The sequence below is a fragment of the Euprymna scolopes genome, chromosome 3, assembly GCF_053919585.1.
Source record: "Euprymna scolopes isolate OS-2025 chromosome 3, ASM5391958v1, whole genome shotgun sequence".
Taxonomy (NCBI): Eukaryota; Metazoa; Mollusca; class Cephalopoda; order Sepiida; family Sepiolidae; genus Euprymna; species Euprymna scolopes.
The window spans coordinates 151204195-151213577 of NC_136484.1; the positions used below are offsets into that span (position 1 = coordinate 151204195).

The 9383-nt window shown below is 35.6% G+C and overlaps 1 pseudogene; it reads left to right on the forward strand.

Moving 5' to 3' along the window:
• Positions 1 to 9056: 9056 nt before the first annotated feature.
• Positions 9057 to 9175, forward strand: LOC145263740 (5S ribosomal RNA; annotated as a pseudogene).
• The last annotated feature ends 208 nt before the right edge of the window (positions 9176 to 9383 follow it).

The window sequence follows — 9383 nt, forward strand, 5'->3', positions numbered from 1 at the left end:
TACCTCGTCTCCCTTCTGATGAGGTCTGAGACTTGAGTTTTTTTCTCTCCCATATTGTCCGTTGTTCACCGAACGGGACACACCTAGTGGGTCTTGATCCGTTCCTTACTGACGAACTCTCATGTGACGACTGTAAGATAATAGACTTAATATGCATAGATATGTTACTCCGCTATTATGACCCTTCAAAAAAGTTCATTATAAAAGTTGATTATCCAGAGGTTTGGTAGCAGCCCTAATCCAAAAAAGTAAAGCCATAGCTTTCGTTTCAAAATCTTTGACCGAAACTGAGCAGCGCTTCACACGACTTGCCTTTATAACACCTATGTGTATTCAATTTTCTGCGATCTGTATTAACTATTTGTATGCTTACTTTATGTTGTACTGTGGTTTGTAAAAACTAACTATTCAATCTATGGTTCACATCCCAGCAAAACATTCTAAAAAAAAAAAAATACAATCGCACTATCAATAATTTCCCCCACTCTCTATTTGCACCTACATCTAAATGCAAATTTCATAAAGTGTTTTTCCCAGAATTGCCTGCATGTGGAACTCTGTACCGCAGACTTGCTTTCCAGCTGACAACAACGTGGTCGGTTTCAAGTCCAATGTAAATAAATTCTTTTTGATGCACCCCCTAAATAATCAAATACTACCCAATACCCACCACTATAGAACACTACACTATTTTCTCACCCACTACCTGGCACTATTTAAATTTTATCCTTGATATATTGTAACTCATTTGTAAAAAAATGCATATTCATTTAACGAGTCAATTTTGCTATTTTTGTCGATGCATTCGTATAGGTAAACACGCGTTTAGGAGATTCGCATTGATTCTTTAACCACACTTTACCTATTTTAGTCGAATGGCACTACCCGATATTCGCACTCATCATATAAGAGAAGTGTAGTTAATTCTTCTTAGGGAATTTATGTTTAAATAAGTAAAACTATTTCGGAAAAGAATACTATTAATTCAAAAATAACTTTACATGGAACACTAATTATCCTTTATCGTGCTAATATATTAATGCTTAGTTTACATACAGAGGATGTGATGTTATACAATCGGATCTTTAGACGGACGTAATATAATAGTACCGGATGTTACGTCAAACTCCAGAATATAAACATGTCGGGTAAGTGTAAAAGCAAAATTAAAAGCAAACGAAATAGGTTAAAATTTAAAGGAATGCTTTTTTATGTGGATTCTCTCGGATGAACATTTATAAAAAGAAGAGATAAAACTCATTACCGATTAAAGATGATAAAAATAATATACAAATATTAGCTTTATTTAACTGTTCCAAAGGAAATACATTTTTCAAAATACTCGCTTATTTTCAATTTAATCATTCCGGGATGAATTTCCTTCTTGTTCCTTGTTTCTTGAACGTAGCAACATGTGGAAAAGTAAACGTAATGTGAACATCTTACTGCTCTACTTCTCACCTTGATCGCAACCTATAAATCTGATTCTTATCAGAGTAGCCCTTTGTGCTCAGTTGCAATATAACTTATTTGGGGTAAACAGATCAGAAAAAAAAAATTAGAAAATATATGAATACCCCGAGCACATATTTTTTCTTAGCCTATATTATGATTAAGCATATATGCTTGTCTGTTTTACTGTCTTTCTGTTGGTCAATTATCTGACAACTACTACTACTACTACTACTACTACTACTACTACTACTACTACTACTAAAATAGGAATGCATACTATAGTCTCCGGAACTGTTGGACATAATTGAATAAAAGTTGGCATGAATACCTGATGTGCTGTAAAGGGTCAAATTCGGCTACTATTGACCTTGCTACAGATAATAATCAATACTTACTGTCTCTGTTTCACTATATATGCGTATAAATAATAGCTAACACCAAAGAAGACCAATCAGCATATAGAATCAGGAGCATTATATAAAAAATCGCTTGATATGAAGAGTAGAAAGTGCTCTGGTATTGAATTAAGACCACTTATCGGTCAAGGAAAATAACTCAATAGGACAGTCCTTTCATTTCCGTTTCACATTCGGTTTGTGCTTTCTGTATGTTCGGAAATAAAGTATCTTCATACCTTCAAACGACTTCGCGTAATATATTTTTTATTTACTGGCGTTAGGTTTACTTTCGGTAAACTGGTAACTTTCGTACCAGCCTATTTTATACTTTAGTTTTCATATTCTGTGAGTCATCTCCAAAGAGAGAATAATTGCTGTTTCCGCGATCGGCTGTAGAGATTTTTCATCAATCTCATTAATCCTTATACATTGACTTTAGTATGTGATAAATGGTGACTCATTAATACAAAAAATGTAGCAATAACCAACCACTGTGATCCGACTACATTTTAGTATGATAGAAATAGTTGAGTGCCTAAAGAAAAATCCATTTTAGCATAATCTAAAAAATTAGTTTTTGTTCGAAAAATGTAATATTATTGTTTGTAATTGTTTACAAAATAGACGATCTCATCTAAAAAATATGCATTAATAAAATAAAAACAGATTGTAAATTTTCATCAAATGAAGCTCTAATAGTTCATATTAAAATCTTCCATAGAGTTGACTTTGGGTTAGTTTCATATGAAATGGGAAGAAGCACATTTTCTGCTAAATCAACATTTTCATTTGAAAAGATTTAATCTGCATGGAGCAACAAACAATTCAATTGTGTTGCGTTGAGCCACAAAACACTTCAACAAAAATAAACAAAACCCGTAAAAAGATTTTCCCGCCGAATCTATACAAATAAAAGAAGTGTCTGCTGTGCACTTTTTTGCTATATAAAATATCATCTGAATTGAAAATTGACAGCACTCGTTTTTACTGACGTCGTAATTTTCATCAACTCTTAACTTTGATGTGTTCTCTTAGCTGCAAAACACTCAACACGTTTTCCTTCACTCCTCTCATATGCAAATAAATGATTTTATCTTTTTAAAGCACACGCCCCCAGGATCTTTAACGATAATTTCACATCGCATAGATCCGTGCCAAGATTAGCTTGTAGATGTTACCTCTTTTCTTTCTACTGTTACTCGATGTTTTTCTTTTCTTTCTTTCCGTATAGAGTAGAAATGGGAGATAGCCAATTCAATTACCCTATGCAGCATCTGCCACCTACCAGATTAATAAAAACATGATTTCATATAAAATTAATCTGCATGGAACAGCAAACAATTCAATCGTGTTGCGTTTGCCACAAAACACTTTAGCAAAAATTGCGTAAAAAGATTTTCCCGCCGAACCAATCAATCGAAATGATTTCCGCTCGTTCGAAACGATAAACTTTGTGAACCAGTGTGAAATACTAATTTATTATAACAACAATTCGACAATCAAAAACACACACACACACACACACACACACACACACACACACACACACACACACACACACACACACACACACACACACACACACACACACACACACACGCGCACACACACACACACACACACACACACACACACACACACATATAGTCATCCACATACAGTACTGCTTCTTTGTATCACAACTCATCAATGCGGCTAGACTAGCACCTTCCTCCATCCAGTAATTGAACCTACAACCCTCGCGTGGATAGTCGGCAGTTCTAAGCTCCGGCCCATGGGATCAGTGCTCGCAAATGACTTCATCAAAAGTTCATTAAATAAACATTCGCCCACCGCTTTTACAGTGCTCGAGCTGCTTGTTTATTTACAAACAGTAAACCACACACACACACACACACACACACACACACACACACACACACACACACATTTTTCAGTTATGTATGGCTAGGTCTCCTTTCTCTTATCTATTTGCCTGTTTGGTACTAAATGTACTAAAGCTTGTATGCATTTTTATTTTCATAACATTTATATGCTAGTTAACATGTTGCAGAATAGATTTTGTAATCTTATTATTATATATATTATTTCATTTTTAATTTATTTATATATACTAGCAGGGCTACCCGGCGTTGCTCGGGACCGTATAAATAATGAAAAAACAAAAGCAGATATTGAACATATGTTTTATTCTTAGGGGAGAGGAATCTTTCATCTCAAGTTTTAGTGTTACAAATAAACATTTGTCTTTTATATATATAGATAATGACAGGTTTTTTTGGGGGCCCCCTCGAAGATAACTGATCAGTTGACCAACTTCTAGCGGTCCGTTTGATGTGAAATTTCGATATTTGTCATCCGGGTGATGGGGCTTCGATATGATACCAAATTTGTCAAGTTTGGTTCCGTCTTTCAAAAGTTTTAGCGTTACAAACAAACATACATACATACATACATACATACATACACACAGACGTTTGGCTTTTATATATATAGATAGATTAATATAAATAGTAACCGTATTGCTCTACATTTTATTATTGTGGAAGTGTTATTTTCCACTGGAGAGCCATGCATTTTACAACTGTCTTGTTTTTAAATATCCGAAACAGTTACATAGTAAGCAACTGAGGATCCACATTTCCTATTAAATTTTTTTATTTTATTTCGGTCTTCTTTTTTTCATCATAGTTAAATTCTCTTTTTTGAGAAGTCGGATTATGCAAGTCTATTTTTATTTAACAGAATCGCGTAATATATTTTTTATTTACTGGCGTTGGGTTTACTTTAGGTAAACTGGCAACTTTAGTACCACCCTATTTTATACTTTAGTTCTCATATTCTGCGAGTCATCTCCAAAGAGAGAAGAATTGCTGTTTCCGCGATCGGCTGTTTTCTCTTTCTTCTCCGTCCTTATATAAGTGAACTATCTACTGTAATTGTTAACTTTTTAGAAGTCGGATTATGTAGGTGCTAAGTCTGCGATAGGTTAAATTTAGTTTGTTTTTCCTCGGGAATTTAAACTGCATTCTTTATTTTTATTTTTACATGTTTTTTTTTTACCCAAAACTTCTTCACACACACACACACACACACACACACACACACACACACACACACACACACACACACAACTTGACAGAGTTCAGAATAAACTTCGTAGCCTACAGGGATATGCCCTTTTCTTTATTCTCTGCAACCTCTTTCTCACAGAAGAGACGTTGCGAGCCTGTCTCTGTTTGATCGTTATTTTTATGGCAAGTGTTGGTCTGAGCTCCAATCCATGGTTCCCACTCGCAAAACATTCACGAGAAACATTCGTTTTGCTGTAAACATAATCAATAATTTTCCCCACTCTTTATCTATGCCTAAACTTAAACGTAGATGCCATCTGCTTTCCAACTGATTACAATATGACCGTTTTCAAGTTCAATGTAAACAAGTTCTTGATGAGCCGTTCCCCTTAACTAATCCAATTTACCAAATTTACACTTCTATCGATTACTATGATATTATGCATTTGACCACTCTTTAACCCTTATCCTCTAGTGGCCTATGTGCATTGATAAGTGGTGATTTCTTTGTATATATATATATATATATATATATATATATAAATGAGAGAGAAAGAGATAGAGAAAGATGAGATGAGAGTCTAGTTAACTATTATCCACGCTACAAACTAACATTAGGAATATTGATTTGGATGCGTAAGTAAGATTACTTATTCTGTAGGAGCTAAACTACCCCCCCCAAAGGTTATTATCAACAAATATACTTTATGTTAATAAACTTAACTATTGTTTATAATACAATTATTTTTCTACTAATTTAAATTTTATTTGATGACCGCAAATGATATTGCTACCAAAATTGGTTTTATGAAGCAAATTATAGCTCTGATGTATTTTAACATCAATAATACAAATCAATATTTTGTTTCATAAAAATATTCATTAAAATAAAAAAAAATCACGACAAAAATAAAAACAGCCCCGCTCCAAGCTTTACGATTTGCTTCTTTCGTCACGAAAAATAACAATAACAAATGAACAGGATTGTGTTTTATCGATCACACACACACACGCACCCCCCCAAGTTTTATGTATGTATGCGCATGCGCATACCAGTAGAAGTATTTGACGTTCATCGATCCCGCATTAAAATTTATGTAAGGACAAAGGAAATTGCAGTCTCTCCACATTTCACCCTCTTTCTAACTCTCTTTATCTGCTTTTTCTACAAGGAAGTCACCGCTTATCAAAGTCCGAAGGAACTCGAGGATAAGGGTTAACAAGTGTCAGGTGGTCGGTGAGACAATACCGTAATGATCGGTAGTGGAAGAACGTGGGTAGAATTTTATTATTAAATAGGATGGCTCAATAAAAACTTGTTTACATTAAACTTGAAAACGACCATATTGTAATCAGCTGAAAAGCAGTCTCACGTCATAGTGTTCCATTGAATTTGTGTTTAGATTTAGGCACAGATAGAAAGATAAGGAAATTGTTGACAGTGGTTGTAACTAGACGGGTGTTTATTGTGAATATTTTGCCGGGGGGGGCATAGATTGAAGGTCAGTCGAATCTCTGCGATCTCGTTACGATAGAGCAGAGATAGGCTTAGAAATATTATTCCGAGTTTTAGTTGTAAGTAAAAAGATATGAAATTTAGAATATTACCAACAAAATGCATACGTTCCTCTTTTAGTGAAGTTCATAGCTTTTGAGGTCTTACGACTGCTGTATTAAAGCCAACGGCACACCCGTACAACGTAGACGTAACATGTAAGCCTTAACACAATTTTCGTGTTCGACGTATCATGTAATAATAACAAAATGTTTGTATCAAACGAAAAACATAGCCGTACTCTAATTTTTGTATTAAATGTAACACGAAGCCGCACCAAAATATTCATATAGCAGTGAACTCCTTTGGCTACTATTGTTAAATTGATAGTTTATGACAAATAATAATTTATCTTCCCAACTTGTCATCTATATATCAATACCGTAGTACCTTTAACGTACGTACGTATGTCACGGTTTCCAGATTAAAAATTATTCGATCGGGAGATCCTTTTTATTAAACAAGGAGGTTAGTAAGATGATAACTAGGGCTGGGACAACAGCATATTCTTTTAATTGTATCGACTCTCGAGTGTGTATTCGTTGATACTTTATATGCTTTTATATAAAGTGATGTGATTCTCGGTTCATTAACTATGTCGGGTATATACTCGAGAGTAAAAACAATGAAAAACATATTCTTTTGTCATAGTCACTAGTGATACCATACTACGAACATTAAAATAGTATATAGATACGCTAACCTTATGTTCGTAGTATGTTATCATCTATCATCTTTTATAATAAATAGGATATCCCGATCACCGAAAACGCAATGTAAAAAAACAAAACAAAAAAAAAAAAACAAAAACAAAAACAACAACAGCAACAAAAAAGAAAAACAAATGATGTTGCTTTTGTACTGTACTTTAAACTAAAACACATCTTCGTAATCTTCTGGCTATGGTCCAAGGGTAGCATCTGTTCTGTCTATAGATGGTATAATGATATTGTGGGGTTTCCGTTCGCGCCGGGCGGCCATACAATGGAAATATGTCACAAACTCATATAAGGATATTGGGGATAAACCGTAATCATCAGATATAGTCTGACACTTCATTAACCAGATTACTTAGATAAATACTTTTACATGTTTAACAAACGGGCTACAATAATACGCGGGGTTCTTCATTTACGCTGAACTTCCAACAGCAATATATAACATATGAAAGTTGCCGTTGTGGAATTTCCACAGGTACCGCTAGTATTTATAACTATAGTATTATTGCAGGCCGGTAACAATCAGAACAAACTCAGTGGTATAGTTAATAAAAGAGTATTAGGAAAAAGTATGGGTGCAAGTCAAAAATTCAACTTATATTAAACCTATATTAACAAACAAAACCAAGGAATTTTTATTAATTTATTTATTGCGGACTATTATTCTCATCTTTATTAGTTGTTGTTTCACGACGTTTCGGCCAACTATTCCTCTGGCCTTCGTCAGGTGGTAACCGCGACGGATAGGAACTTCGAGTCTCCTAACTGCATTTTCAGCAATCACTGCCATCCGTAGTTGTTGTCGTCTCACCACGTTTTTGGCCAAGTAAACCTCTACATTGAAGCTCTACGGTTCCAGGTGAGAATTGTCTGAAGATAGCGGTTTCAATCTTACCCAAAGCAGTTTTCTTGTTGCAGACGCGTGGAAAGCAGATGTCTAGCATGAATAACGCTTGAAGACTTGTAAACACCTTTCAGTAATTCGACAGCGTGCTCAAATCCTGAACAACACTCGATAACGTCAGCAACGGTGGGACCGATGTTTAAATAAAGAACTTCGAGTTTATCAGGGTTTGTCGAAGCAATAGTTGATCTTGATCAAATGAATTCCAAGTAAATAATATATATATCATTCGACACGGACCCGACCATGGAAGATCAGGCATAATGAATAAACGTGGATTTATAAGACCAAAAAAAAAAAAAAAAAAAAAAAAAATCCAACCTTGATTGCCCTTCGGGGCCCGTGGCGCAGTGGATAGAGACATTGAATCTCTACAGTTCCAGGTGAGAATTGTCTGAAGATAGCGGTTTCAATCCTACCCAAAGCCGGCCAGAGGCTTACTTGGCCAAAATGTGGTGATATAACAACAACTATGGATGGCAGTGATTGCTGAGAATGCAGTTAGGAGATTCGAAGTTCCTATCCGTCGCGGTTTCCACCTGACGAAAATCAGAGGAATAGTTGGCCGAAACGTCGTGAAACAAGTAATAAAGATAACAGAGCATCCCATAATTTTCCACATCGAAAAGAAAACAAACTTCGATTGAGTACTAATTTCTTTCTTCAGCACATCCAGGTACACTTTAGTCTTGACTTTCAAGCCGACTTCGAAGATGTGGGGTGGTATGATGTGTCCCTTACTTAAAACCACACCAAAAACCATAAACCATGGCCAGAAACTTCGTTGAGTTGTGCCCCTCAAGCATTGAACCCTTCGGATTTACATTTTGAGAATGCTGGCAATGGTTCTGTTTTCATAACCTGGATCAGTAGGGAGCATGAGTTGTACTGCGGCGCATCTCCGATGTTGCTCGTTGAAAATTGTGTTACTTTCAAACATGATAGAAGGCTATATACGGCATAATCATGTTGACACACCGGTTCCCGTCAGATCACCGAAGTTAAGCAACGTTGAGCCTGATCATTACTAAAATGGGTGACCAATTTAGGAAGTCCAGGTGCTGTATATAGGAGGACGCCGGCACCTCCCTGCAAAAAGTTGCAAAAACCTAACGTCATCATCTCCGTTAACGAGGATATACATGCGACTGAGGACCGCTTGTGAATTTTACACTCCCATGAAACTTCCTCCTTCGGAGGAATCCGGTTAAACCCGAATAAGGTTGGTGCTGACTGCACACGCACACATGATAGAAGGCTCCTATCATTCTTAGGATT